Source organism: Pelodiscus sinensis, chromosome 33 (genome assembly GCF_049634645.1).
Source record: "Pelodiscus sinensis isolate JC-2024 chromosome 33, ASM4963464v1, whole genome shotgun sequence".
In the NCBI taxonomy this organism is placed as follows: Eukaryota; Metazoa; Chordata; order Testudines; family Trionychidae; genus Pelodiscus; species Pelodiscus sinensis.
Window position 1 is genome coordinate 8,921,047 of NC_134743.1, and position 21,312 is coordinate 8,942,358.

The 21,312-nt window shown below is 47.5% G+C and overlaps 2 long non-coding RNA genes across 2 annotated transcripts in view; both read right to left on the reverse strand.

The window, feature by feature from the left end:
- The window catches only part of LOC142823356 (uncharacterized), a 911,743-nt gene that overhangs the window by 704,948 nt on the left and 185,483 nt on the right, over positions 1–21,312 (reverse strand). The gene's annotated exons all lie outside the window — the stretch shown is intronic.
- Positions 10,901–16,045, reverse strand: LOC142823325 (uncharacterized). Its single transcript, XR_012898582.1, has 4 exons — positions 15,817–16,045; positions 14,473–14,522; positions 12,764–12,795; positions 10,901–11,228 (listed from the first exon to the last, which is right to left on the reverse strand). It is a non-coding gene; the product is annotated as an uncharacterized LOC142823325 (long non-coding RNA).

The following is a 21,312-nucleotide window of genomic DNA, read 5'->3' on the forward strand; positions in this document are numbered from 1 at the left end:
CCCTATATGGGTTGCCAGAGCCATCCAAGGGGTTCAGAGCAGGTGTGGAAAACAGGCTGGACTTGGATCCGGAAAAGAAGCCTGAGGCCTTGGTTTAGGGAAAAAATTCCAGTGATTCATCTTTTTCATTATTATTATTTTTATTCCTGCATAGCCCAGGGTTTACCTTTTAGTTTTACTGCATCCTTTTTTGGTTGTTTATACTCAAGAGCATATGTTCATTAAGAGCAATTCACAAGCTAATACTGCTGATCAGCTTTCAATCACTGTGCTGTTTGGTCAATTACGCCATTGCTATTAAATTAATTATCTGCCAAAGTATTTTGCACAGTATTTTTCTAGATGTTCCTGTGGAATTTGGTAAATAAATTAATTTCCCTCAATATAGAGACCTTCATCTAATAAACAATTAATATTTTTAACCCAGTCTACATAACCCCACCCAGCTCCTCACAGTTTCTGTCCCTGGAATTCATTGCTAGTCTTTCAGAAATTGCAGGCTTTTTCTGCAGTGTTATTTTATTTCTGTTCTAGGAATGTGGAGCAAATACTCACCTGGAGAGCTGCAGATTTCTTGATTTGTGAAATGAACCCCTTTAAAATAAACACACAATTTTAGTTTTGGGCACAGGCTCAAGCTTTGTTCTATGCTGCTATTGGGTAAATCCAGACTCACCTGTTGCTGGAATGGGTCAGGGCACATTCTGACCTCCGTTACCCAGAGATAAATAATACCTTTAGCTGCATATTATTTTCTCTTATGAGATATAAAGGAAATGAAATACAATGGTGGTTTATAGCCTATGATCCAGGGTCCCTTGTGGGTTTGCAGATTAAATCTAAGGCTTTGTCTATGTTGCCAATTAAACAACAAAACATTTGTCATTCACGGAGGCTTAACACCCCGTTCATTCGAAAGACAAACTTTTCAGTGGCAAATGGGTCATTTTCCGCAGGAGTGCTCTCCTGTTGACAATACAAATCCTTCTCATAGGTGGTAGAATGATTTTGTCAGGAAAAGGGCTCACAAACAGCAGCGTTTACATTACTCGACTTTTATCGACACAACTGTACTGACACAGCTGTGACAGTAAAAGCTGTGTAATATTATGGACAAATCCTAATATTTCCAAAGGGATCTGCAGCTGCATTTGAATTATTTTAGGGGTCCACAAATGAAAAAAAAAATCGCTATAATGCAGACATGATAGAGTGGTTGAGCAAAATGACACCTGGATGTTTCAAATACAAAAAAAGAAAGGAAATGCATTCTGCCCCTTTAACATTTTCATCATATGACACATGATGTTGAGTAATATCACATACTAGCAGGTAAATGCAGAGCTATAATAACATTATATAAAGGGGAACCAATTCTCTTCAAGCCTAGATTAAACTAAGATCTCAGTCCCAATTTAACTGACTTTACACTAGTGCAAAAATTTAACTCCCTGGGAGCTCCTTGCAATACTCTAGACAATGCATTCCCTATTAAACTCTAGAGGGGCGTCTGCACAGCAATGCTTTTTCGAAATCTACACAGCCGGCAGTTATTTCAAAATAATGTCGAAATACTGTAAGCTGGAGGACTTCTTACTCTGACTCCTGCAACCCTCATTGTAATAGGAATAAGGAAAGCCAGAGGAAGGGTGCTCTATTTCAGAATAAGTGCTGTGTAGATGCTCCCCATTTCGAAATAAGCTGTTTTGAAATAAGCTACGCAATTGACCTAGCTCACTTCTTCCATGTTGTCTGCTTTGAAAAAAATTGAGCCATTCTGAAATTGTTTCATATCAGACAAAGGCCAAGTTACCTGGAAAATTGCTGCTTCTAAAATTCCATTATATATGAATTGTCCATGTGAAAATTAGTCAGTCATATTTTGTTTTATTGCTTGGAAAGACATGCCTGTTTTTCTGCTGTCACATAGATGATTAAAGAGATTTAAGGCAAACAATTGAAAATAAAAAAAATTCCTTCTAGATTGTGACTAAGAAGAGATTTGAATTTGAAAAGGAGATTGTTTTAAGGAAATTCTGAGTATGTGAACGGAGGAAGATTTTTAAAATGTGAGGCTGTTTTGAAATGAAGTCAGAACATATTCTCAACTACTGGAACTTTCACTACCATGAAAAATTCCCATTCTGCTCTCTCTTTAAACTCAGCAACTAAAGTCATGATGCTTGCCAACTAGACCACTGAAAGCATGTAAAAGGAAAAGAATGGTGCTTAAAATAATAAATACAGTGTAGGTACAACAATTATTTCCAATGATTTAAATAAATATTTGGCATGGTGTTTTTTCTTACTTGCCAAATAAAACTGATCAGATTATTTATTATAAGAATTGGACTCCTTGTTTCTTAGATGACAAATAAATATATGTGGAATCCAGCCACCTCTAATCACTGTGGGTATTCCTACACTGCAGAGCTTACCTCAGATAAGCTACCCAAACTTGTACAATGAGGATTACAGGAGTTGGAGTAAGAAGTCTTCCAACTTGACAGTATTTAGATACTATTTTAAAAAAACAGCCTGCTGTGTAGATGCGGACTAAGTTATTTCAGAATAGCACTAGTTATTTTGAAATAGGGTAGACGTACCCTATGACTTCTTTTGAATTCCATTTTGGATTATTCAAGAAGATTTCACGCTCTTTATTCATGTGTGCATATTGTAGGTGTCCCAATGGAAAATTAAATGATTATATCTTCAATGTATAGGTTATTAATCTTCCAAAATAAGTTCCATTCTATAGTGGTGGATCTTAAACAGAGATATCTTGATTAAACAAGTGATATTTCCTTACTGTCTGATTCTGCCCCAAATTTGCACAGTTCAAATCAAAAGTAAGTCAAGTGGAGTTACACTGAATTTGCAATGGTAGAATCTTAACCTTTATATGTGTGTCTCAGTATGTGTATAAAATTAAGGCTGAGATTTTAAGTGTGCCCTAAAGGATCTGGACTCTCAATTCCTGTTAAGGTGAATGAGAATTGTGTGTTGAAATCCCCTAGGTGACTTGGCAAACCTTACCCTTAAATTCAATTTTAGACCAGTTATTAAAATGTTGCCTTTTAATTAAGGGGACCAGGCTCAAATATTTTGTTCTCAGTCTCAACTAAAAATAAAAGGTGGAATATCCACACTACTCACAGCAAAGCCAGAGAAGCAGCAGTGGGATCATCAGGAGATTTGGTGAGGAGAGGCAACAAGGAGACCAGAATCTGTTCTGGGTTTCCTCTTGCCCACTGGGATTCACAGAAGATCAGACACAGCCCCTCCCAACTGAGTTGCTTCTGGTAGCAGGTACAGGAAGCTGCTGCATTCACCTCTGCATCTCCTTTTGCTTCTCAGGGCTGTGACAATAGGCAGGTCGGTTTTTTATCTCCTGTGGACTGTGTTGCCGCTGTCTGTATGAAACGAAGGTTCACTACATTCTCCCTGCACCATCCCTCAGCCCCAGCTTCCTGTTTGAAACTGAAAAACCAAGGAGTTTCCTTTGATCTGAACCACAGACAATGACAATGGACTGTGGAGGCGTCAGTCCCATGTTCTGAATGGCCAAATAAACAGGAGAAGAGACATTTCAGCCAATTTTCACATTTAACAGCCCTTCCTTTCCGTGGGTGTGTAGGGGGTGTTTTAAAGTCACTTCTGCTATAAATTAAGAAAGCCTTTGGCTGTGCTTGAAGAAAACAACCTAAATTCTTTCTCTGATACCAGTGTACCTAAAAGCAGCTCTACTGAAAAGTTTCCGAAAAACTTTTGTGCAAAAGGGCCAGTGTAGACAGCAGAGATTTGTTTTCTGCAATAAAGCCCCGATTGGGGCTTTTTTGTGGAAAAGCGCGTCTAGATTGGCCGTGGGCGCTTTTCCGCAAAAAGTGCTTTTGCGGAAAAGCGTCCTGCCAATCTAGACGTGCTTTTCCAAAAATGCTTTTAACAGAAATCTTTTCCGTTAAAAGCATTTCCGGAAAATCATGCCAGTGTAGACGTAGTCTGAGTGTGTTGGTGTGTAAATACAGTTTGCTCCTGCTTTGCTTAGATTTGTTAGATAGTTTGCAGATTTGAGTGTTACTTTGTTTATTGTAATTAACTTAATTTGTGACTCTACCCCAGCTATTGTTTTATTAAATGCAGGGAGAGCTAAAATATGGTTACCAATGTTTGTAATTTTGTGGGAATACAGAAAAGCAGGATCTTGCTAAATTTGTTCCAAAGGGAAGGGCTCATAATTATCAAAAAGAACCTTGCTAAGCAGGGACCTGACTTTCAGAGCTCTATGGCTATGGCTACACTACAGAGTTTTTCTGGGATACCCTGAAAAAATTCTGCCACATCCAGGGAAAGCATCCGCTTTTTTTGGACCAATTTCCAAAAAAGCGGGCACATGCACTGGGAAGCCCTGTATTCCTCATTTTATGAGGAATAAGGGCTCTTCTGAAAGAGGAAGTTTTTCCCGCATTTCGCCCAATGTAAATAGGCCAAATGTTGGAAAAGTCTCTTCCGAAAAAAGAATCAGAAAAAGGTACACAAATTGCGATTCGCAATTTGCGTACCTTTTTCCAAAAAGCCCCCCCCCCCCTGCAGTGTAGACATAGCGTATGAGAAAAAAGGGGTGAGGGAAGGTTATTCTAATCTAAATCATATTTATGTTTTCTCCAGCCTGCATTGGTTAGATGTGTTCTCCCCCACTGTTCAAAGAGAAGAGCTAAATAGGCATCTTTAGGAATCTTTTTAGGTTAAATGTGTTTCTTCTGTCCTGCTTGCTAAGAGTTGAAATCACTTGAGACTGATGGGAAGAAAAGTCCCAGCCAAGAGGTAGATGGCAGCAGATGATGTCTGATACCCATCAAGGCATAGTGGACTAGTCAGAACGAGTAAGATGCCTCTTTACATCCCTCCGAGCTCAGAGTGGGAGGTGAAGTCTGCAGATGGGCCTGCCCTGACCGAGGGCAGCAACGGAGAGAGGGGTTCAGAGAAGGGTTGAGCATATGAAGGGGACATTCTTGGTGAAGTAATGAAATAGAGGATTGATTCATAGTAACTACATATTCTGATCCAAGAAATATTGTCCAAGAAGTAAAAGTAGGCATTCAGAGAAGAGAACACATAGTTAGAATCAATAAGCTAATGTTCCCTGCATTCAGTAAAAGGGGTTCTCTTTGTTAAATCCCATTTAAATATTGGCTATAACAGGGATCCATTTGGCATATTTAGTTTATTGGACTACTGCTCATAAAATGTATATATCGACTCCCATTCATGATTCTGTAATTTGTGTTTTTGGTAACAATTTCATTTGGATTTAAAAATTTCTTTTTTTTTTTCATTTCCTCAAGTCTGAATTTACTTTCATTTCCTCAAGTCTTTTTTTAAAACTTGTCATTGTTGAAAAATGTTGGTATTTTGACCCATTGGCTTGATTGGGGATGGAAGAAAATGTCAAAATAATGCCATTTTCCATGGGATGGAAATTCATTTTTCTAACCAGTTGCTGGGTAAAAAGAGTCACTTTGGTGCTTTGACAGTTTTGTCCAATATGTAATACTGGTGACGAGCTGAAAACTATGTACCCCAAATATCAACTACCCAGATGAGAATGTATATAGCTAATGAACCCTTTTAGGGTAGCAGCAGAAATGTATTTCTTCACTTCTAGGCTTCTGTCTGAGAAAGCAGGACTAGCTCATCAGCTTCAGAAAAGTTGTCTGGAGCCTGTGATAATCAGAGTTTTGATGCCTCATGAACAGAATGGGAGGGGGAAATCCTGAACCTCAAAAATACATACCCAGTTTTATTGGGTATACAATAGAGCAGTGTTTCTCAAAGTGGTCCATGGACCCACTCTGCCTTTGAAGCTTAGCAATAGCCCTTCAAAGGTGAAAGTGCCGTGTGGAGCCCAGGATCAGCTGGGGACTCCTCCACTGACCCCAGGCTCCATACAGTGCTGACACTTTGAAACTCCACAGGGAGCCTGGAGTCAAGCTCCTTGCAGCAGTTCAAAGTGGCACTGCTGTGTGGAGCCCAGGACTCCCCAGCTGATCCCTTCGGTGGTTCAAAGCGGGAGCGCTGCACGGAGCCTGGGGTCGGCAGGGTAGTCTCCCCCGCTGACTGCAGGTTCCATGCGGCACTTTCACCTTTCAAGTGTAGCATCAGCCCTAGGACTGTTGCTACACTTCAAAGGCAGAGGTGCCCTACCAAGTAATTGAATAGTCAATGCAAAACGCATTCACTATTCGATTAGTCAATTAGTCAATATTTAACATCCTTAATACTCACTTCATATGAAAATACAGATGTTAAAGGTGGAAGAAATTGGCTTTCTAATGCGCCAATCAGATAATGTTGTTGTTCAAGACTAAAGTACCAGTGTCAGATCTGTAGATGAATTCCAAGTTCTGCAGAGTGTCTCTGTAATTGGTTAGTGTAATTCCTTTGTCAACGAATGGCTACTTTTAAATCCATGATTGAGTGACCAGGCAAGTTAAAAGGTTCCCCTGCAGGTGTCAGCCTGCATTTTCACAAGCATTACGAGGGTTTGTCCACTGAGTGAGGCTCAGGCAATTTAGCTACCGGGACTGGAAGCCAGGCCTTTTCTGAGGTCACCACCTGGCCACAGAGTTCATCAGGTCTTAGCTAAATGAGCACAGCTCAGTCTGTGCAGACCAGGCAGAAAGGAACATGCTTGATTGCTTCAGCAGAGCCAGCAGGTTGGCTCCTTTCGCTCGTGCAACTAGCAGTAAACTGGTCAGAGCCCAATCTGGGCCTGGCTATGGTGTGACTCCTTTAGAAAGCATGAGTAGCTGCACCCAGAAAGGCCTGTCTTCTTGTGTGCCCATCACTGTGTAATGGCCAGCGCCGGCCTGCTGCAGCCTGTAAAGGCCCCATACAGATGTAGTGCCTATAAATAGATCTGAGCTGTACAGTGGTTTTGTAGAACTGATGTAGAACCCTGTCTTTGACCTCACATTAACCCCGCTCAGAGACCCAGCCACAGGATATGGTGAGAGGAACACTAAAATAGACCGTGAAGAGACTTTGTCCAGCCATCTCCTGCCTCCAGCCACCCTCCCCCTCGTAGCATGTGTAGCTATAGGGCAGTATGTTCACGTACTGTATGGACTTGATGGTACATTCTGTGTTTCTTCCATTTGCTAGAGAAATCTGGTCTCTTTTTTCTTTAAAGTTGCTCCTTAACACACAAACTTTTCCAGGAGGCCTATGGAATGTCCACCCCATCTCAGGAGTTTTTAAACAAGAGTCAGTAGGAAATGTACATTTGAATTTACAATATCATGGATCAAGCTGAACTTCACAGTTGCATCACTCTGATCCTGTGAAAACCTTCATTGGGAAACAAAAGACAGGACTATGCAGCGCTTTAAAGACTAACAAGATGGTTTATTAGGTGATTAAATGGGCAAAAATGGTTTACTGGGCAGCTTGAACCCACCCCTCCACCTTACCGTGGGTAGGCCCTTTATCCCTCCTGCCCCAGTGCCTCCCGACCCAACCCCGGTGGACCTGGGACTGTATGGGCTACATGGCCAATGTGAGCACGACACACAGAGAGAGAGAACACATACGCAGACAACAACTGACAGCAGTTTTATATTCTGGAATGCAACATTAAAACATTAGACAGAAAGCCACTTTAGGAGGGAAAATAGAAAGGTTCCCTTTCAACCTGATGGCGACAACCCATTTACCTTTTTTTTTTTTTTTTTTTTTTTTGTTACCCAGAATTTTGTGAAAATTGACAAGTTTCTTTGAGGTGTTTGAATTTTGATGAAACTGCATTTTCCAGTGGAAAAACATTCCACTGGGAAAATTCCAGCCCTCTCTAGGAAATAGGTAATACACCAATAAATGGATCTCAGGAATATGTAACATGGCTCATGAGTGTACTAGGACTAATAAAACGGCCTTGTCATACATTGCAAGAGGCTTTTTGTGTGCAGCTCATATTACCTTTTTTAAAAAGCCCTTCACCCCAGACAGTTGCTGCGTCCGTCCATGCGGGACTCTGCTGGAGAACACACAGCATGCTGGCTGCCTAAGTTTATCGTCCACATGATGCCCCCTCTGGGAAAGGTGAGAAGGTTGCTCTGTGGCTGTTTTGTCCTCTGGTCTCAGCTTAATAATATGGGGCATGTTTATTCTCGAGAAAAGAAAACTGAGAGGGGACCTGATCGCAACCTTCAGATATGTTCAGGGCTGTTGTGAAAGGATGGGGATCAATTGTTCTCAGTCTCACTGAAGGTAGGACACGAACTATTGGAGTTAATCTGCAAGAAAAGTGATTTAGGCTAGATGTGAAGAAAAAATGCAAACTGTAAGAATAATTAAACTGTGGATCAGGCTTCCAAGGAAGGTTGTGAAATTCCAGTCACTGGAAGATTTAAAAAACAAGTTGGAAAAACAGCTGTCAGGGATGGTCCAGGTTTACTTGGTTCTGCCTCAGTCCAGGGGGCTGGACTTGATGACCTCTCGAGTTCCCTTCCAGCCTGAGATTTCTATGAATGCAAAGTCCAGGGGGAGTGGATCACTCACAGAGCTCAGAGGTTACAGAGGAAGGCGTGACTCTCTCAGGAAGTGTAGAGTAAGGGGTATTCTCTATGGTGATGGCTTTTAAACTTTCATATGATCCAGCAGTGTCTTTGTCACTTTGTGGTGCCTTCAAAAAAAGAAAATAAAACAAAATCAAAAAGCCAATTTCCCTACCCAATGTTTGGCAACCAAAAGCTTATTTTAAATACAATACTTGAAAACCAATGTGTTTTCAAAGAGAAATCTGAAAAAAATAACAAAGACTAGCTCATTTCATGTCTACATTGTTATTTCTGTTAGATGTCGAGGATTAACGGTAGTTCGAACTAGGAAGCCTACTTCGAACTACCTAGTTCGTGCCACATGTAGCCGCGCGGCACGGGGTTCGAACGAGCGGGGATTTAAAAATGGCGGCGCCCCGCTTATGCAAATGAAGCCCAGGAAATTCAAATCCCGGGCTTCATTTGCAATTGCGGTATGCCTACATTACCCCACTAATGTAGTGTAGACATACCCTTAGAGACTTTTCTTTCTGTCTGCACATCTGTTTGTTCAAGAACTCCTACAAAATGCTAAGAGCTAAGTCCACCAAATTTGGTATTCAGCTTCCTCTTACCCTAATTTGATTGTGCCGGAAAATGGAATGTGCCTGGAATTCGATTGTTTTCATAACATGGAATGGGAGGGGGCTGAGTGGAGGGATGCGATACTCACAGTCACCACTAGGGGCAGTGCGACAGCGATAATGCACAGTGACCACTGGGTCCAACTGCACCATCAAGGAAGTGGCCAGCTGGGGACAGGGCCACTTCCTTCCCATGCTGACCGATCTGCGTATAGACTGCCGCACTGTGCTAGATTAGCTGATTTTCGGCACAGCACGGAGGCCATTTATATTTTAATGAAGCGGGGATTATTTAAATCCCTGCTTCATTGACTATGTCATGTAAATTAGTTTACATGGCTCCATCGATGGAGCCATGTAGTCTAGACGTACCCTATGTGCTACCACAATAGAAATGTTACTGCACCGCAGTACAGAGAGTCTGGGTGAAAGGCCCTGACTATTTCAATTAGTTGGGTTTCTCCTGTTAGTTTCCCCGGATTTTACTTACCCATCAGTGAGTGTAAGGCTCAGATCAGATCAATCAATGGACAGCTAGTCAGAGAACAGAGACTGGGGCTGACCTGTGTGAAGCGCTAGGAAGTTCCCCACCACTGGAAAGGTCTCCTTGGATATTTCACATCTACACAAGGCCTTCAGTGAGACACACTTTAGCTGCATTTCACATCTGGCAATGTGCCAGGGCTCCATTGTGGGTTTTATAGACAATGTGTAAGTCTTAAAATAGGACATAAGAGATAATATGAAATTCCTGGAAATATTTCATCTTTGACCTCTGCAATGTTAGCCAGAAGAAGGCACCTTCCCACCCGCTAAGAAGGGACTTTGTAAAATCCATTGTTTCTGTTACCTCATGCCACTAGCTATAAGCCAAAAATTATGAAGGCCAGTGTGGACCCAGACTTTCAGTAGAAACCTCCTGGCATTGGCCATTTCTGGAAGACTGGTTACTGGGGTAGGTGAAACTTTGGTCTGACCCACAATGTTCATTCTTATATTCTTAATGTAAATCCCAGCTTTGGGGATTCTTGTAACCTTTATGCACCCCTGGATCCTCTGCTATTTGGCCTCCAGAGGTTCATGCATCACATACCCCAAAGTAATGCAATTGCTTCATGCAAAACTGCTTTCCAGAGAGCTAAATGCTCTCATCAGGTTCTCTTGCAGCCACACGGTTGCAATATCAGGCTGATGAAAACAAATGTGGTTTCACCAAGGCATGGTTGATGACAAATAGCTTTTGTTTGATATTTAAATTCCATATTTTCATATTACCCTATTTTGTAACTTCCCCACAAGCCAACAAGGCACAAGACAGGGACACAGACACTGCAAATTCCAAGGTGACCCTAACACTGTGGTCAGTGTTGCTGATTTAGCAGCAACTCACAAGATCATTTCTGTGTTTCTTAGAGCCCCAGCTCTTGGGGGATTCGGATTAGGTGAGCGTTTTGTTTCAAAAGTTACATTTCTAGCCCTCTTGATTGTGGCAAAATCTTGGAAAAGGCTCAAACACCAGAAGGCAAATCAAAGGATGGAAAAAACATATTTAAAAAAAACCCTCATGAATTCTTAAGGCAAAATTGGGATCTGGGGAGAAGGTCACTTTGGGTTGGCAGTGGAATCTCTGCATAGAGAGGACAGGACTTGAGATCTGAGCTGTCGATATATAGAGTCAGGGCATGGGAATACAGAGTTTGGGCATCTTCCCCAATTTTATTCATAGGAAACATTTTTTTCTAAAAGGCAGACAGGCAGCACTTGCCCTAAGAACATCCCATCTCTCCAAGAGAGCTTCAGGGTGCTGTGTATTATCCAGCTGTGGCACCAAAATGGTTTCCCACGTTCTGGCCTTAAGGCAGCCTGTGATTTGGGGAGGTTGTCTGATGTGACTGCGCACCGACGAGCCCTGCATTTCAGCAAGTGAAGTATCAGTGACATCTTGTCCCATTGCAGAGTGTGGCCATGTACGTCGGTGTCTGTTCTCTCTAGCGCTGTGGATGCTTTACTTTCAAACATGGAGATGTTACTTTTCTGCTGAGCCAACCTAAAACCAAAAAAAGCCCTTTTGACAACACGGCTGTTAGGGGTGTGAATGGGCGCAGAGCTGCTCTGGCCCTGCTGAGCCCACTGCACCATGGACTGGATGACGGCAGCCAAGATCCAGCAGCCATGTGGGGCCAGCAGCTGGCAGCCTCACGGAGCAGGGAGCAGCAGCTTACAGTCCAATGGGACCAGCAACCAGAGAGGGCAGCCAGGAGCCCTGTGGACTAGGGGACTATTCCAGCCAGGCTGGAGTAGCTCCCCGCCCACAGGACCCCACTTAATGGGTTAACCAGTTAAACATAAAATGTAATGTTAATTGATTACACAGGATTGTACATGCCTAACTGCTGTAGAAACAGCCCGAGCAGTTCTACTGCACATCTAGGCCAGGAAACACCAATATCCCCACTTCCTACATAACCTCTCTCCATCTGGCCCTTTTCTGCCCCTGATTAGGTCACTTTGGGGTTTGCCTTGACACCCGCCGGCTAGGCAAAAGAGCCCTTCTCCCTCTCTCCACGCCAGTCACCCCTGATGTGGTGGTGATGCCCAGTTCTCCCTGGGATGGGGCATTATTATGTAAAATAAGGACTCTTCTGTGCTGCAGGCAATTCTGTTTTTTTCTGTCCTGTTTCATATTTTAATCAATGATGTGGTTAAGGCCAATATTTATAACCGTTCTGGGCCATTTTTAGTATCCTATTGTTATCAGGGAGAGTGGGTAAAGCCCAGCAAGTGTGTCTTTGATCTATGGACAATCCCAGCACCTTGTTGAATTTGGTGGCCGTGAGAAGCACCTTCCATTCAAGCTAAATAAGGGAACCATGAAATGCCCTTGTATTCAGTTCCAGCTGAAGCAATGGGAAACTACCAACCAGGAACTAGACCGCAGGCATGTCTGGGAATGGCAGGGCCAGGCTATCCAAAGGGGTTCCTCAGGGTCTGGACAGAAACACAGGCGTGGGGAGGGATGTGCGACAAAAGCAGCAGATACACCTCAGACACAACTAGAAAGACAGAGTGAGAGGAGCACTTGGAGCAGGACTCTGAGCAAAAGCTTTTGGGAAGAGATTTGGAGCCAGAAACACATGAAGCTCTATGGTTCTATGACTAAGTATTTTGTTGTTGTTGTGTGGCTCTTGTTGTGTCCAAGGAAACACGACTGTTTCGACTTTGTAAGTGAATCCACCAAGATCCCTCACACTCTTTCATCACTCTCAGCTTCTCATCCCTGTTGGAAGTGAGCCTCCTCCAACCTGACTGAATTTGCACTGATGTGACACTCCCGTCTCTGTATCCCTGCCTTTCTTTCTCTTCAAGCATCTGAGGAAGTGAGCTGTACCTCACAAACGCTTCTGTCCTAATAATTTGGTAGTTTTTAAAATGCCACTGGACCCCTTGTTGTTTTGACCTGAAGCCTGGGAACCCTGAATAAATCCACGTTCCAAGTCCACAGGTCCCTGCCGATCTGGAACAGGGAAACCAATCGTTCTTTTTTCTCTCATGACTTTGTCCTTAATAAAAGCTGAGACTCACCGTGGCTCTTCCCGGCCAAACCACTAAGGCATCTGAGGAGAGAATAACAGGTACACAACATCACGTGGCTGTAAATGCCCTTAAAGGAAGGCACCTCCTGAAAAACCCTACAGCTCCTGCCTCCCCTAGCCAGGGCAAGGCTCCCTGCTGCTGATCAGGGACACTCGAGGATACTTTACAGAAGGATTTAATTCAACTTTTGAAGATGCCCAATGGAAACTGCCTGTCTGAGTTTTCAACAGAGCTATTTTGTCACGGGCAGAGTCGACTTTTGGCAGAAAAGGTCAATGTTTTATTCAAAAAATGAGCAGCCCAAAAATGAAATATTTTGGACAGGCCCCAAAAATATTCTGACCAATAATACCAACATGGTGTCTCATGAGACTTGTAGTTTAATGGCCTTGTGTTGATAGTCTGTCTGGACTTCAATAGGCTGTCTGGACTTCAATTCCCAGGATGCACTGCAACCCAGAACAGCTTATACTGGCTACTGAGACCGAGTGGGATGCGTCCTGGGAGAGCCAGAGAGCCCAGCTCAAAGAGAAGACCAGGAGCAGGAGGTAGCTGAATGACAGCTCCCATTGTAGCTGAATGACAGCCCTTTTGCACCCAATTCAAATCTAAATATTTTATTTTACTGTTGAAATATTTCAATTTTTGATATTCCATGGAAAAGTTGAAATTTCCCACAGGAATTTTTGAGAAAAATTAATATAGATAGATAGATAGATAGATAGATTATATATAACGGTTTATCCTTTCAGGTAGGAAGAAGAGATCCTCCGGAAAAGGGCTTTATTCCGGAGGATCGGGCCAGTCTAGACGCTTTTGTCCGGCTTTTCCCCAAGCCGGAAAAAAAGTGGCGGAAATGTTTATTTAAATCCCGCGGGGGATATTTAAATCCCCCGCGGATTTACCTATTCCCACTTTCAAAATTAGCATGCCCCTTCCGAAGAAGGGGCCAGTGTAGACGTAGCCCTGTTTTCCTACCAGGTTGAGCATTGAGTAATTCGTTGAGTTAGTTTATAATACAGTGGAACAGAGCCCAGCCAGTTGTGTGTGACTTTGCTTCCTAAGGACAAAATTTCTCTCTGGGATGTGACACTAATTCCTCCGGGCTTCCAAAAACCATAGACATTTTAGGGGGTATTGAACAAGGTATATTGCCAGCCTCTCACACTCTAAGACGACCATATACCCCACATGCGTATCTCAGCCTTCAACCTTGGGCCTCACAATTGAGCAAATGGATGGGCACCAATTCCTTGACAAGGCCCAGTCTGTTAGGACTTATAGCAGTACTGTCATATCCTAGTCCATTAGGACAGGGCACATGGACTGGTCAGCCCCCAGGCAGCTCCAGCTCCCAGTGACAGGGATGGACACTTTCCATGGGAGCTTTCCCCGGGATGTGACCTTTCCAAGAGGGAGAAGTGATAACACCTCTGGCAATGGAGGGTGGGGATCACAGGCAAAGGGTGGGACAAAGGAACCTCAGGGACTCAGATGCGCAAGACATGGGACCCCTGAGGACTCTTTATCCTTATTCACTTTGATCACAGGCAGTTTGTTGTTGTAACTCTCAGCCATTCACACTGATTTGGGATCTGCCCATCCCCCACCAGTTACCAAATTTACCGCCAACCCCCATATTTCGCTGCCACGTGCTGGTGCCCCTGGTGACCCCAATGCTCTACAAAGGCTCTTACATTCATACTCGTCTTCAGGAGCGCTGCAGGGGTCACGCTGGACTCGCTCCCTGTGGAGAGTAAGTGACACACATTGGTGAGAAGCTGTGAGAAGCTTTCTTCCCAAGGCTGGTTCTCCTGCCAGGACCGTACAGCTCCCTTTAGCTCATACGCAGTTTCTTTGCATATTTTTCACCCAAATGACACTGGATTTCTGGCGCAGGCCTGCTCACACTGTCAGGGCTGGAAAGCTGAACATTGATCCCTGAGGCCGAGCTGTACAGCCGAGAGTCAGGGAGAGGGTCCCAGGACCGAGGGGCTCTGTGTCAGAACCTGGCAGAACCTGGAAACTGCCTCTTGCCTCCCCATGTGCCCGGTTCTCTCTGTGCTCAGAGCTGGTCACCCCATGAACTCCCTGGCTGTTCCCCGCATCACGTCCATCTAGGCCGGGGCCTGTAGATTTCCTGGTCTCCCTCTTGGGGCATCATGCAATTGATTAATTGGCTTGGGCCCCGTGGCCCTCAGAGGGGCTGCGGGTGGCCTCCCAGGCGGCAAAGGGTCAAAGTGGGGGAGGGAGCAGGAGTCTGGGGGAGCCCTGAGTGGAGGACGTTGGCTGCAGAGCAATGGGGAGTGGCCCTTAGGCAAGGTCTGAGGGGGTCCCCGGCAGGTCTCTGTGATGGGAGGGTGGGGAGGGGCCCCTCAGAGCCCTCTGACTGGGTGGGGCAGACAGCGAGCCAGTAGCAATTAGCAGCTCCCCTGGCACTGGGGGCAGCTGGGGCCCAATGAGCTGGTCTCCCAGGCTAGGTCGTTTGGTGCCATTTTGTGGCCAACCAAGTGCCGTCAATGGTGGGGGGGGAGGGCAAATGGGGCAGCCACTCTGGGGCCTGGCGATTTGGCCCCTGTTGCTGCAGTTGAGCCCCACACCCCTTAAATCACTGCTGAAGTGCTGGGTGGTGCGGGCCGGGCACACCTCGCCCAGCGGCCTGGCAATTCTGTCTGCAGCCCGGCCGACCAGCCCCAAACCCTGAGCATAGAACAGTCACTTTCCTTCCTTCACACCCCTGGGGCAACTACGACCTGCGCCCGCTGCTGCCGGCGAATGGGACGGGAACATGTCTCTGGCAAACCCCTTCCTGAAAGCGTCTCCTTGTAACCCCCAGACCCCACTTCCACCGGAGACTTCCAGCTGCCCTGGGCTTTTTGAAAACTGCTCCAGAACAAAAACACCCCCCCCCCCCTCACCTCACCCTCCTCCTCTCCCCACACACACAGAAGGACAGCTGGAGACAGACAGACAGCCCTTCTGCGGGGCAGAGAGAAGGGACCCTGACTGGAAAGGAGATGGGAGAGGGAACAATCTCCTACCTGTGAGCCCTTCGCAGAGACCCAGCTGGAAGCAGCGAGACAGTGATCAGAGACGGGGCCACATTTCCTCGCGGGCAGAGGGAGACAGAGATGAGTGATACAGCTCCAGCCCCTCATTGTACTGACACAGTGCTCCAGCCCCACGGCGTGGCCCAGCGCTCTCCCGCACCAGCCCCACTGACTGGCCCTGGGAACAGCGTCCCCAAGTCTCACTGTGTTACTTCCACCCTCCCAGTGTTTCGTGCTCTACACAAAGCCCCAGGTCTGAGAGTCGGGAAGGCAGTCAGAAACTCGGCTTTTATTTAAAAAGAGTAGACGTGTAACCTCAGGCTGTGTCTACATTGGCAAGATTTCGTGCAAAAGCTATGTACACTGGCCGTGAGTTTTTGCGCAAGAACACTGACGTTGTAATGTACAAAATCAGTGCTTCTTGCGCAAATACTCTGATGCTCCAGCTCAGGGATAAGCCTTCTTGTGCAAGTATTCTTGCACAAGAGGCCAGTGTAGACAGCAACGTTAATTTCTTGCGCAAGAAAGCTCGATGGCTAAAATGGCCCTTCAGAGCTTTCTTGCGCGAGAGAATGTCTACATTGGCACGAATGCTTTTGCGCAAAAACACATTTCTTGCGCAAAAGCACAAGCCAGTGTAGATGCTCTTTTGCACAACTACTTCAATCTTGAGCTGGTCAGGGTGACTGGAGGCTGTGAGAGGGCATGAAATTTTCCACCAGAAATTGTACTGCAGTAGCAGGTACAGGGATGTGAGAACCAGGAAGGCTGATCTGTGAATTCACCCCCAACCGTCCCAGTACAAGACAGACGCTTGCGCCAACCAGCAGGGGTCACTGCTCCTCGGGTTTGGCTTGGATAAAGGTGCCCATCTGTTTGGTGTTCGCGTCTCGGAGCTGCGCCAGCTGCCTCTGGCCACGGCGGAGCAGATACTCGATGTGCATCACGTCGGCCCGGGGGATGCTGGCGTTCTTCCGGAACTCAGCCTGGATGCGAGGCAGGAATCCCGGCTTCTCCCGGCCGGCGCGCAGGAACTGCCTGTATAGGCTCAGGACGTGCTTCTGCAGCTTGCTATGCCGGGCCATGGTGCGCCTGGGGAGCCCTCCCAGGCCACGGGGGGGCCAGCGCCACGAGGCAGGGGCTGGAAGTGAACAGAGGCGGAGATGTTAGAGCAGCATCTCATTCCCAGACGCGCCTGTGCAGGCATTTCCATGCACTTTTCACCCCCACCTGCTAGGGTTACCAGATGGTTTAAAAAAAATACCGAACAGCAGGGGCCGGGGGGGGGGGGGGAGGGCGGGACTGGCTGGAAGAGAGGGGGTGGGGGGGAACCGGCCGCCGGGAAGCAGGGCTGGCTGGGAGGGGGCTGGAGGGAGCGGGGCTGGCCGGGGGGAACCGGCCGCCGGGAAGCGGGTCTAGTTGGGTTGAGGACCAAGAGGTGGGGGAACCGGCCGGCAGCGCTGCAGAGATGAACCAGAGCCTGGGTCAGATTCATCTTTGGTGGGCCCTGGCTCCTAGACCATAGACACACTCCCCCCCCCACCCCCCCGGAGGCCCTAGGGAAAATGGCACCCCGGCCCTGTGGACATGGTGCCCTCTCTGTTTCCCTTGGCCCCGTAGGCACTAAGCTCCACTCCTGCCGCCCAACTCCTACAAGGCCCGACGGATTTCTCTGTGGCCCCCGACCCAAAAAAGGATCCCCCCAGCCCTGTGTTAGGGGATACGAGGGAGTCTGGCTGGGACGTAAGTGCAAATAACTCTGCTCTTAGCAGCTCTGAACCGATGGGCTCTGCCCTGTGCCCCAACCAAGAACCCTAACATAAGAACGGCAGTACTGGGTAGCCTGTCTGCTGACAGTGGCCAGCACCAGGTGCCCCAAAGAGGGTTGACCAAAGACAATGATCAAGCGATTTGTCTCCTGCCATCCTTCTCCAGCCTTCCACAAACAGAGGCCAGGGATACTATTTCTATCTCCTGGCTAATGGCCTTTTATGGACCTAACCTCCGTGAAATTATCTAGCTTCTCTTTAAATCCTGTTATAGTTCTAGCCTTCACAGTCTCCTCTGGCAAGGAGTTCCACAGGTTGACTACACGCTGTGTGAAGAAGAACTTTCTTTTATTAGTTTTAAACCTGCTACCCATTAACTTCATTTGGTGTCCTCTAGTTCTTCTATTATGGGAACTAATAAATCACTTTTCTTTATTCACCCTCTCCACACCACTCATGTTTTTATAGACCTCTATCATATCCCCCCTCAATCTCCTCTTTTCTAAACTGAAAAGTCCCATCGCTTTAACCTCTCTTCATATGGGACCCGTTTCAAACCCCTAATCATGTTAGTTGCCCTTTTCTAAACCCTTTCCAAGGCCAAAATATCTGTTTTGAGGTGAGGAGACCACATCTGTACACAGTATTCAAGATGTTGGTGTCCCATAGTTTTATACAGGGGCACCCTGAGTTACCAAACCACATGGCAGTGCCCATTAAAAACCCACCAGGACTTACCCAGCGTTTATATGCAGAGGTCCCGCACCAGCAGCAATCTGCACTGGACAGGAAACCATCCGCCCAGCACGCGCGGGAAATCACAGGAACCCAGCCTGGACGGTCCGATGCCCCAGCCCTGACAGAAGAAAATCAAGGTGTGCTTGAAGTGCCACGCCCACCATCCCTTGGTCCTCTGGGGCATTCGGCACATCCTGCTGGGTGAAAGGGCCGGTCACAGCTCCAGGGTCTGTCACACTTCAGGGCCTTTGCCAGCTCCTATTCACCGGGGTCAGGCAGATAATCGCCCCGAGCTTTCCCAGCACTTTTCAGCATCAGCTCTCAAAGGGGGGCAGCGTGACCCCCATGGGAGCAGGGGAATGTCAAAGAAGGAATGGGGCAGGGCGGGGCAGGCAGCCAACGGCTTTGCCTAATGCAGTGGTCCCCAACCATTTGAGGTTTCCCGGCGCCAAGGGGCGTGGCCGTTTGCCCGCAGGGCGCCCTGGCGCGGGGACCCCCATTGTGCACCTGGGGGCGGGGACCCCCCCATAGCCACATTGCCGGGCGGGACCCCCCCATAGCCACATTCCCATGGCCGCCCCCCCCCACAAGCACCGCACGCCCAGGGCCGGGCCCCCCGCCAAGCGCCGCGCGCCCGGGACCGGCGATCTCCCCCCAAGCACCGCGCGCCCGGGGCCGGCGCACCCTGCAAGCGCCACGCGCCCGGGGCCTGCGCTCCCCCCATGCACTACATGGCCAAAGCGCGGCAGCCAATCTGCGGCGCCCCCGGGGCCGGCGCTCACTGTGCACCATGCGCCCGGGGCCAGCTCCGGCACCGCACATGCGCCACGTGCCTGGGGCCAGGCCAGCCCTGAGCAATTGGCGGGCGCATACAAATGCGGGCACCGTGTTGGGGACCACTGTCCTAATGTTAGCAGTGGGGACACCAAGTTCGGAAGTGAATGGTTAACCAGTAAGCCGGTTATGGTTAACCAGTGGGGGCTGGAGCAGCCCTCCACCAGCCATAGGCAGAGGGCACTCTGGCACACCACGGGTAGGGTTGCTCAGCAGTCACAGCAGTGTGCCACGGGGGTAGGTGTTGGGGCTGCTCCAAGTCCATCTTTAACACGTTCTACGTGTCCCATTTAATCGGTTAACTGGTTCAACATATTGTTTAACTGGTTTTAGCTAATTAAATGAGATTTTACATCCCTGGCACCAAGGTGGCTAAAAGTAGGGTTGAACTGGGACTAGAAATTCCAGGATTTTGACTTTTTTTTCTGATCTCACACAGTTCTGCAAATAAATTCACATTTTGTTTAGATTTTAACTATTTTTAAATGTATTACGGTGGATTACGGAAGATAAACTTTAAGGAGACCAAACGAAGAGTCATTTCAGGAATGGAAAACTACATTTTAATGTTCTGAAATGGTGGAGTTTTCCCCTTCCAAACAAAAGGTCACTAAAATCAGTGTTTTCCAATGGAAAAACACCCCCTCTGAAAACTTCCTTCCAGCTCTAGTTAAAACGGCCGTATTTTGAAGTGTATAATCAACCTCTGGAACTCACTGCAAAAGGATATTAATGATGGCGAAGGAAAGGGGAGGGAATCATAGAATCATAGAGCTGGAAGAGACCTCAGAAGGTCATCAAATCCAGCCCCCTGCTCTAGGCAGGACCAATCCCAACTAAATCAACCCGGCCAGGGCTTTGTCAAGCTTAGACTTAAACACCCGCTGTGTACAGCCTGTCTGATCCCATCTGGGGAAGCATGGGTGGGAAGAAAGAATTAGACAGGGTTAGACAAACCCGTAGGTCTTGGTTGACTTCGTCCTGCTTCAGGGCAGGGCGCTAAACTTGGGGACTGCTCTAGTCAGACCAACATTTCAATCAATCTTGTCAAGAAACAGGCAAAAAAAAAACCCCAACCCAAACCAGGGAGAAACACGTTCCTTGGTTTGTAAACACAGACACAGAGAACAGCTCCTTCCGTTAGGGGGGGTGGGAATAAAGAAAATAATCCCTCGCCCCCTCCCCTTCCTATTTGGTCCTAAAGGATGAAGATTTGTGCAGGCTGCGGGGGCAGGACTGATACTCAGGGAACGGGAGCATGGGGGAGAAGGGGGCAGCTTGCTTACAATCCAGGGGCAACCCCGTGTCTCGGGGCTGGCCCAGCAGAGGCGGGATTTCTGCAGCGCAGGGGGACACGAGGTGAAACAAGCAGCGACTCGGCCGATTGGGGCTTGTTATTGTAGGGTCGCATTGAAGCAGACACTGGCACCAGCGTCGCCTCCAAGAGCGAGGGGAGCGCGCGGCCTGGTAACCCCGGACGGACCCGGTCCCTCCCTGCGCTGGGGGGCCAGGAGTCACCGCCCCCCGCCCCTCACCTCCGCCTCCTGCCTGCTCGCAGCTCCCGGGCCCGCGGCAGCAGCTGTTCCAGCCGGCTCCGAATGTTGAAACACCAGCAACATTAGCCCTCGCTTCCCATTGGCTGGAGGGCCCCAGGGGCGGGCGCAGGGAAGGGGAAGCTCCGCCCTCCGAGGGCCATGTGGGCAGGCAGTGGAAGTTGCAAGTTGCTAGTCAGCTGGAGGAGAGAGGGGCCCGGCCCGGCCTGCGCACGTGGCTTTCACCGCAGCGCTCACCTGCCCTCACGCCCCACGCTCCTGCTTTTCCCTCCCTGCGTTGTTCGACCCAACCCTCACCCAGGCATCCACCCAGTTCACCCCGATTCTCACCCCTTTTTAAACTTGTTCCTAAGAAACCCCGATCGGTTCCTGGGAAATTCCCAACAACTCTTATCAGTGGTGCCTGTTACATACCAGCTGGGTTTTCCCTGTGATATTTACATACCCCCTGCCTCCTTTTTTCGCCCCTCCCATTTTTTCCTCCCCTGTTCATTTTGGTTCTGGACATACAACACTCCAGTCGTCTGAAGAAGTGGGCTATGCCCAGGAAAGCTCATGATCCCATTGACACGGTTTGTTAATCTTTAAGGTGA